This window comes from Chiloscyllium plagiosum, unplaced genomic scaffold, assembly GCF_037043375.1.
Source record: "Chiloscyllium plagiosum isolate Xiang-an unplaced genomic scaffold, Cpla_swu_hap1 HiC_scaffold_45, whole genome shotgun sequence".
In the NCBI taxonomy this organism is placed as follows: Eukaryota; Metazoa; Chordata; class Chondrichthyes; order Orectolobiformes; family Hemiscylliidae; genus Chiloscyllium; species Chiloscyllium plagiosum.
The window spans coordinates 66,010,018-66,018,574 of NW_028270183.1; the positions used below are offsets into that span (position 1 = coordinate 66,010,018).

At 46.7% G+C, this 8,557-nt stretch overlaps 1 long non-coding RNA gene across 1 annotated transcript in view; it reads left to right on the top strand.

Moving 5' to 3' along the window:
• Positions 1–2,370: 2,370 nt before the first annotated feature.
• Positions 2,371–8,557, top strand: part of LOC122552421 (uncharacterized) — a 754,662-nt gene continuing 748,475 nt past the window's right edge. The window contains exon 1 of the long non-coding RNA XR_015754433.1: positions 2,371–2,465. This is a non-coding gene — a long non-coding RNA (uncharacterized LOC122552421). The remainder of the gene's footprint in view (positions 2,466–8,557) is intronic.

Below are 8,557 nucleotides of genomic sequence, written 5' to 3' on the forward strand. Positions count from 1 at the left end.
AGTCCCCCTTGTCCAACGCACTCGTTGTATCCTCAAATAGTTCCAGTAAATCCTTAAACATGACCTGCCTTTCATGAATCCATGCTGTGTTTGCTAAATGAGACAATTTCTACCCAGATATAGATATCTCAACACTACCTCCTTGAGAGATTCAAGCATTTTCTCCACTACAGAAGTTAAGATAACGCATCCTTTTTGAAAAATAGTGGCACTGCATTTGCAGCTTCCAGTCTGTCAAAACCATCCCAGAATCCAACAAATTTTACTGAATTATCATGAGTCTATTTGTTATTCACCCTTTCCCCCCCCAACCCCATCCCCAAAACCACCACCCCTGCCATCTCCTTCAGTCCCTGGGATGCAATCCATCAGAGCCAGGAGACCCATCTACCTTTAGACTGTTATCTCTCAACATTACCTCTTTACTGGGAATGATTGCTTCTCTGTCCTCATCTGCCATTGCCTCCATAGGCCTGCGACAACAAGAGTACACAGACAGTATGTTCCTGTTAAGGCCGAGACTGGTAGGTGTAGAGAATGCTGCCTATCGAAAGAAATTGAGGGCCTGGTCGAGAAAATGAAGGAGGCATATGGCAGGTACAGAGAGCTGTGTTTGTGTGAATCCCTAGAGGAGTGTAGCGGCAGTAGGAGTATAGTCGAGGTAAACCAGGAGGGCAAAAAGGGGACATGAGATAGCTTTAGGAAATAGGTTTAAGGAGAAGCCAAAGTGATTGTACAAATACACTAAGGACAAACGAGTAACCAGGCAGAGAATAGGTACCCACAGAAATCAAGGCTGTCTGTGGAACCGCAGGAGGTGAGAGCGATTCTGTATGAGCGGAGAGGTTTTACAAACAAAATGTGCACATCGGAAAACATATAAATTTGAACGTCCCAGTCTCGTGTTTTCAGTAAACGGGGAATTGCCTCAGTGTGGCTGCAGGCATGGGTGCGCGCCGCCATCTTTATTCGGGGCAAGAATTCAATGGACATGTGCGGAGCTGCCAGCTTTGTAGGGGGCAAGGTGCAGCCAGGCGCATGTGCAGCCTTTCTCTGGTACAGAGTCATTGGGCAGGATTTACACAGAGCACATTCAAACTCAGAGAAATGGTTTATTTCTGGATTTGTTTTGTCATTCATTTAAATGATTTGGTATCGTAAATGAGTTTGCAGGTAATACAAAATTGGAGGTATTGTGGATAATGAAGAAGGTTACCTCAGATTACAATGAGATATTGATCAGATGGGGTTTAATTTAGATAAATGTGAGGTGCTGCAGTTTGGAAAAGCCCTGGAGACGTTTGCAGAACAAAGAAACCTTGGAGTGCAGGTTCATAGTCCTTGCAAGTCAAGTTGCAGGTGGATAGGATGATGAAGAAGGTGTTCAGTATATTTTCCTTTATTGGTTCGAGCATTGAGTATAGGATGTGCGAGGTCATGCTGCTGTACAGGACATTCGTTAGGCCACTTTTGGAATATTGTGTGCAGTTCTGGCCTGCATCCTATCAGAAGGGTTCTGTGAAACTTGAAATGTTTCAAAACAGACTTACAAGGATGTTGTTAGGGATGGAGGATTTGAGCTGTAGGGTGAGGCATAAAAGGCTGGGGCTGTTTTCCCTGGAGTGCCATAGGCTGAGTGGTGATGTGATGGAGGTTTATACAATCATGAGGGGCATGAATAGAGTAAATGAACAAGGTGTTTTCCCTGGAGTAGGAGTGTCTAGAAGTAGAGGGCATTGCTTTAGGGTGAACGGATAAAATTTCAAAGGGACCTAAAGGACAACTCTTTCATGCAGTGGGTGGAATGAGCTGCCAGAGGAAGTGGTGGAGGCTAGTACAATTAAAACATGTTAAAGGCATCTAAATAGACACATGATATGATTAGGAAGCATTTACAGTGATATGGGCCAAGTGCTGGCAAATGGGAATAGATTAGGTTTGGATATCTGGTTAATATAGATGAGTTGGACTGTAGGGTCTGTGTTGGTGCTATACATCTCTGTCTGTGGGATCATAACAGCTTATACTGCTCTGCTTCATCTCTGGGCTCCCTCATGACCCCTTTGTCAATATCTAGCTTCCTCAGTCTCGAACAATGCGTGTATATTTGGTCTGTTTAGTATTTTACTATTACTTTTACAGACATTTTTGTAAGTTAGTTTTTCACTGCCGCCCAGCCCCTGACCATCTGCTGCTTATTAATTTTTTTCTGGAAAATCTTTGACAGTCAAGAATTCTTTTTTCCAATAAGCAAGTGCATTTTCCTTCCATTTCTAACTATCAAATTCTGCACCATTTTCATTCCCTGTAATCCTTTTGGCACTCTCTGAAACATCAACTGTGTTTCTCCTTCCACGGATACCAGTGATTAATGCCAAATCCCTGTTGCCTGTGGACAGGGTGATGTTTGACTTTCTTGTACAGCTGCAGTTTGTGTGGTGAAGGTGCTCCCACAATGTGGTTGGGTAAGAGACATTACAGAGTATTCATTACAGCAACAGTGATGATTTGAAGGTAATGTCCAAATCAAAAACAGTTTGTAGTTTTATTATCCTGCTTATAATTTCACAAAAATATTATTGGGAACTTTAGGCATAAGGTCAGAGACTGATGATATTAGGTCAGGTGACCAAAAGCATTGCCAAATAAGCAGGCTTTGAGGAATGTCTTAAAGGAGGAAAGCAGACCTGTGAGGTTTTGGCTGCGAATTTCAGAAAATGTTGCTTTGGCAACTGTAAAAGCAGCCACACAGGTGAAATAATGAATGAACAGGTCATTGGGTGTTTCGAACACAATGGGTTGTCGAGGTCTTCAAGGATGTGTGATGCGGCGAGCTAGGGATGATAACAACCAGGAATTAAATCAAGAATGAGAATTTTAAATTGAGGGATGTGGGCCAGATGCTGGCAGATGAGACTACATTGGGTTGGAATATCTGGTCGGCATGGATGGGTTGGATTGAAGGGTCTGTTTCCATGCTGTACATCTCTGTGGCTCTATGTTGTTGATTATGAATAGGAGCCTTTTGATGGATCAACAGGTTTTGGTACAAGGGAGTACTTGGGCAGCAGAGATTTAGTTTTTCTTGAGATTACAGGGAGGTTGAATGTGGGAAGCTGGCAGGAGTGTGTTTGGATAATGAAGTCTGGAGATAACACAAGGTGGATGAGAGTATATGAGCTGAGACAAGGGTAGAATCAGCTAGAAATAGTGATCTTGGAGTGGGACTGGGCTGTCACCCTCACCTTGCCTCTGGAATTCAGTTGGTCGTCAGGTTGTGAATCAGGGCGGTACCACAATCGGGAGCTGAGTGGCCCTGGTGGAGCCTAAAATGAGTGTCGCTGAGCTGGCTGTTGCTGAGCAGCTGCTGCTTGGTAGCCCTGTCGATGACATCTTCCATCACTTTACTGATGATCGAGTGGGGACTGACAGAGGGAAATTGGCTGGGTTGGATTGCCCTGTGTTGAACATCCCTGGGCAATGTTCTACATTGTCGGTAGATGCCAGTGCTAGAGTGGTACTTGGCTCGGTTGGTGGCAAGTTCTGGAGCACAAGCCATCAGTATTATTGCCAGAATGTTGGCAGGGCCCATAGCCTTTGCACTACTTAACCATTTCTTGATGTTATTCAAACTGAATCGAACTGGCTTAAAACTCACATCTGTGATGTTAGAAACCACTGGAGAAGGCTGAGATGGATCATCTCACTTTGCACTTCTGGCTGCAGATTGCTGCAAATGCTGTCATCTTACCTGGTGCATGGATGTGTGAGGCCCCTCCATCAGTAAGGGTGGGGATTTCTGTGATGCTTCCTCCAGTGAGTTGTTTAATTGTCCATCATTGTTCACAACTGGGTGTGGCAGAACTGCAGAGCTCCGATCTGATCCATTGGATGTGGGGTCACTTAGCTCTGTTGCTTGCTGCTGATGCTGTTTGAAAGGCAGATGGTCCTGTTTGGTAGCTTCACCAGGTTGGCACTTCAGTTTTAGGTCTGCCTGGTGCTGCTCATGGCATGCCCTCCTTTACTGTCCATTGTGATGGGTGAGTGCGGGATGTATAAACCCATGAGATTTCAGATTGTGCTGGAGTACAGTTCTGCTACTGTTGATGTCCCACAGTGCCTCAGATACCCAGTTTGAGATCCTACATCTCTTCAAAGTCTGTCCCAATTAGAACGGTGATAGTGTCACTCAACACAATGGAGGTTTTTCTCAACTTTAAGTCAAGACTTGTGTCTCCAAAAGGAATGTGTGATGGCCACTCTTACTGATACTGTCATGCACAGATGTATCTATAGCTGGTCAATTCATAACAATGAGATCAAGTATGTTTTTCTCTATTGTTGGTTCCCTCACCACCCGCTGCAGACTTAGATGAACAGCTATGTCCTTTAGGATCTGGCCAGCTCAGTCAGTAATTATGTTGCAGAGCTAGTCTCGATTGTGGACATTGACTTCCTGCACCCAGAGTACGTTTGACACCATTTTACTTCCTCGGTGCTTCCTTCAAATGTTGTTCAACATGAAGGAGAACTGATCCATCAGCCAAGGGAGGAGGGGATGTGGTAATCAACAGGAGTCATGAGATTTCCTGGTGTCCGGAGTGAATGTTGAGTACTCCAACGGCAAATCCTCCCTGTCTGTGCCACCACCTCTGCCTGGTCTGTCCTACCGGTGGACAGGACATATCCAGAGATTTCAGGAGAAAGTGAAGACTGCAGATGCTGGAGATCAGAGTCAAGAGTCTGATGCTGGAAAAGCACAGCAGGTCAGGCTGATGAAGGGCTTAGGCTGGAAACATCGATTCTCCTTCTCCTCGGATGCTGCCTGACCTGTTGCTCTTTTCCATCACCACAATTTCAATATCTAGGGATGGTGATGGTGGTGTCGGGTCATTGTCTGTAAGGGTTGATTTCATGAGTATGACTATGTCAGGCTGTTCCTTGATTGGTCTGTGAGACAGCTCTGCACATTTTGGTACCAAAATCCAGATGTTCGTCTGGAAGACATTGCACCATCGAAAGGGCTGATTCTGTGGTTGTATTAAATGGTGCCTTCTTAGATGCCGAGTGGTCCATCCAGTTTCATTCCTTTGTTGAAACTTTGCAGTGATTATTTCAGTGAGTAGCTTGCTGGGTCACTGTCAGGTTGGCAGGATGTTTTTCACCATTGACAATGATTCCGTGGAGTTCAGGAGATTCCTAACTCCAGTTATTTTTTCTTGAATTCAGATTCCACCATCTGCCAAGATGGGATTCGAACCAGGACTTCAGTCGTTTGTTTTAATATTTTGGATAAAATTTAAATACATTAGGTTTGTTCACTCACTTTAAATATCACTTACCCAGGTTTTGTTTCTTTGTAAACACTGTCCATCCTCCTGTCTCCTCCATCCTTCTCTCCAACAACAAGAGTTTGGAGCACATGGAGTTTCTCTGTCACTAAGACTGAGATAATCCGATCTGTAGCTTCCCTCCCTCCCACTAGCCCACTGAGTCAAACTGCCTCAAGTGGTGTTCCCGGTTTTTGTCCAAACCTACATCTTTGTCAAGCCTTATCAGAGCTCATCTTGACCCTTTACCCTAATCTCACTAAACCATAGACTTTCCAACTCTCTTTTCTCCTCCTCCACATCAGTCCCCCTCACCGATTCACAGACATTGTTCCTTGTTCTATCTTTTCTGGTTATGGTCCTTCTCTCCCATTCTGTGAAAAACTGACATTTGACCTCACGGTTGTTGGAAAATCCTGCTCCATCTCCAATCTCCCTTTCCTTTCTGAATTCCTTGCATTTGGTGTCCCCCGTGGATCTATCCTTGGCCCCTCCTGTATCTCACCTACATACTGCCAGGAGGTGACATTGTGCAAAAGTACCATGTTGGGTTTCACATGTACACTGACGATGCCCAGCTCTCCCTCCCCATCATCCCTCTCCATTACCCCACTGTTACTCAGTTATCAAACTGCTTACCACATTCCCACTACTCAATTAGGTGCAGTTTCCTCCAATAAAACATTGTAATGGTTAAACCCGTTGCCTAACAAGTTCCTTTCCCTAACTGCTGAGCCTCTCCCTCTCACTGGGAACCATGCAGCAGAACTACACTCTTCACAATACTGCTGTTATATCTGTCGCGAAGCTGACCTTCTGATTAGACATCTACACAATCCCAAACACCAGGAATTCCAATCTCTAAACCGTTGCTTATCTCCTCCTCATCCTTGCTCCATTGCTACTGAAAACCCTTACCCGTGCCTGGGTTGCCTTAAACTTGAGGAACCCAAAGCAGAACCCTTGATTCTGTGTCTGACTCAGAATCTGATTTCAGACCCCGTCCCCCCTCCCTCCTCCCCTCCTCCCCTCCCCACTCCTCCCCTCCCCACTCCTCCCTCCCCCCCTCCTCCCTCCTCCTCCCTCTCCTCCTCCTCCTCCTCCTCCTCCTCCCCTCCCCCCTCCTCCCCCCTCCTCCCCCCTCCTCCCCCCTCCTCCTCCCTCCTCCTCCCTCCTCCTCCCTCCTCCTCCCTCCTCCTCCCTCCTCCTCCCTCCTCCTCCCTCCTCCTCCCTCCTCCTCCCTCCTCCTCCTCCTCCTCCTCCTCCTCCTCCCCCTCCTCCCCCTCCTCCCCCTCCTCCCCCTCCTCCCCCTCCTCCCCCTCCTCCCCCTCCTCCCCCTCCTCCCCCTCCTCCCCCTCCTCCCCCTCCTCCCCCTCCTCCCCCTCCTCCCCCTCCTCCCCCTCCTCCCCCTCCCCCCCCTCCTCCTCCCCCTCCTCCCCCTCCTCCCCCTCCTCCCCCTCCTCCTCCTCCTCCTCCTCCTCCTCCTCCTCCTCCTCCTCCTCCTCCTCCCCCTCCTCCCCTCCCCCTCCCCCTCCTCCCCCTCCTCCTCCTCCCCCTCCTCCCCCTCCTCCTCCTCCCCCTCCTCCCCCTCCTCCTCCTCCTCCTCCTCCTCCTCCTCCTCCTCCCTCTCCTCCCTCCTCCTCCTCCCCTTCTTCCTTCCTTCTTCCTTCTTCCTTCTTCCTTCTTCCTTCTTCCTTCTTCCTTCTTCCTTCTTCCTTCTTCCTTCTTCCTTCTTCCTCTTCTTCCTCCTCCTGGGAGATAATGAGTCACTTTAGACTGGGAAGTTTTAATTACACTCTGTGTGGTTCATAAGTCTGAATTAGAAACTCTTAATCCTGCGTTTGCAGCAGATGGGAAAATGGCTGCGGCCCTCAGGTGGTGAAAGGTTCTGGGATATGGCCGCCATTGTTATTGGGGGTAAGGTACAGTGAAGCGCATGTGCATGTCCCCTTCCTAGGATGGGGGGGGGGAGGCGTGCAAATTAAAGAGAGGCATTTACACATCAAGCACATACCAAGAAAAAAGTATGTCTTTATATTCTTCCTGCACTGACTGTGAGTTTTGTTTTGTGAATTCATTTCATAGGATATTAAATCAGAATAATTGAGGCTGGGATCTCAAAAGCAAGTTTTTACAGTCAATGGAGTCATCAGGATCTGAATATCATTGGCATTTAACTGTGGAAGGAGAAAGGTTTGTCTGTTCTGTTTGTGGGAAGATATCTCCAATATTTTTGTTAAGCAGAAAGATGTACAAATTCGTGGTTGGTTCACCCTTTGGGTGTGTGCTCTGTTCTGGGCCCTGCAGCTGAGGAAGGAGATATTGGCCTGAGAGGGAGCACAGATTTATCCAAATTACACCTCGTCTCTTTGGAAGAACTCTCAGATTTAGACCCAACCACCCACTTCATGATGCTAACCTGTAAACTTCATGTTTTCAATTACCTGCAAAATTTAGACCCAACCACCCACTTCATGATGCTAACCTGTAAACTTCATGTTTTCAATTACCTGCAAACTTCCCATTAAAAATCCTTTTGGACTCAAATTCCAGTACCTTTTCAGGTGGAATGTTCCAGCTTCTGAAAAAACTGTCTGTTCATTCAGAAACTGCTGACGTCCATGTTGACTCTGGGGTTACAAAGGGCTGAATTGAAAGTTGAGGTGCTGTTCCTGAGCTCCCATTGAGATGCATTGGAACAGTACAGGAGGCTGAGGGCAATGTAGGTATGAGCAGACAATGAAGATGACAGGGCTGCAACTGTGAGGGCTGCTTGGCTCAATGAGATTGTTCTGGAGTTGGGTGTAAACAGACTGATGTGAGACAGGGAGAAGGTGAAGCTGAAACTCAGTTTTAGTTCAGGCCATTCAGATATTCACATGGTCCCAATGTGAACAGCCAGTTTTTAAGTGATACCCCGCGGAATATTTGGTTAACAGTTTGTAAAGTATTTTTCCTGAGGGCAGTTGAGTTAACCACATTGCTGTGGGTCTGGAGTCACATGTCGGCCAGACCAGGTGAGGATGACCGTTTCCTTCCCTACAGGATATTAGTGAACCAGATGGGTTTCTAACAATTGACAATAGTTTCATGGTCATCATTCGCCTTTTCATTCTAGATTGTATTCAATTCCGATGCCACCATCAGCCATGTTGGGATTCTATTTCTAATCCTCGGAACATTGCACATGTCACTCATTTGGCAGGAATACCATTAAGCCATTGCCT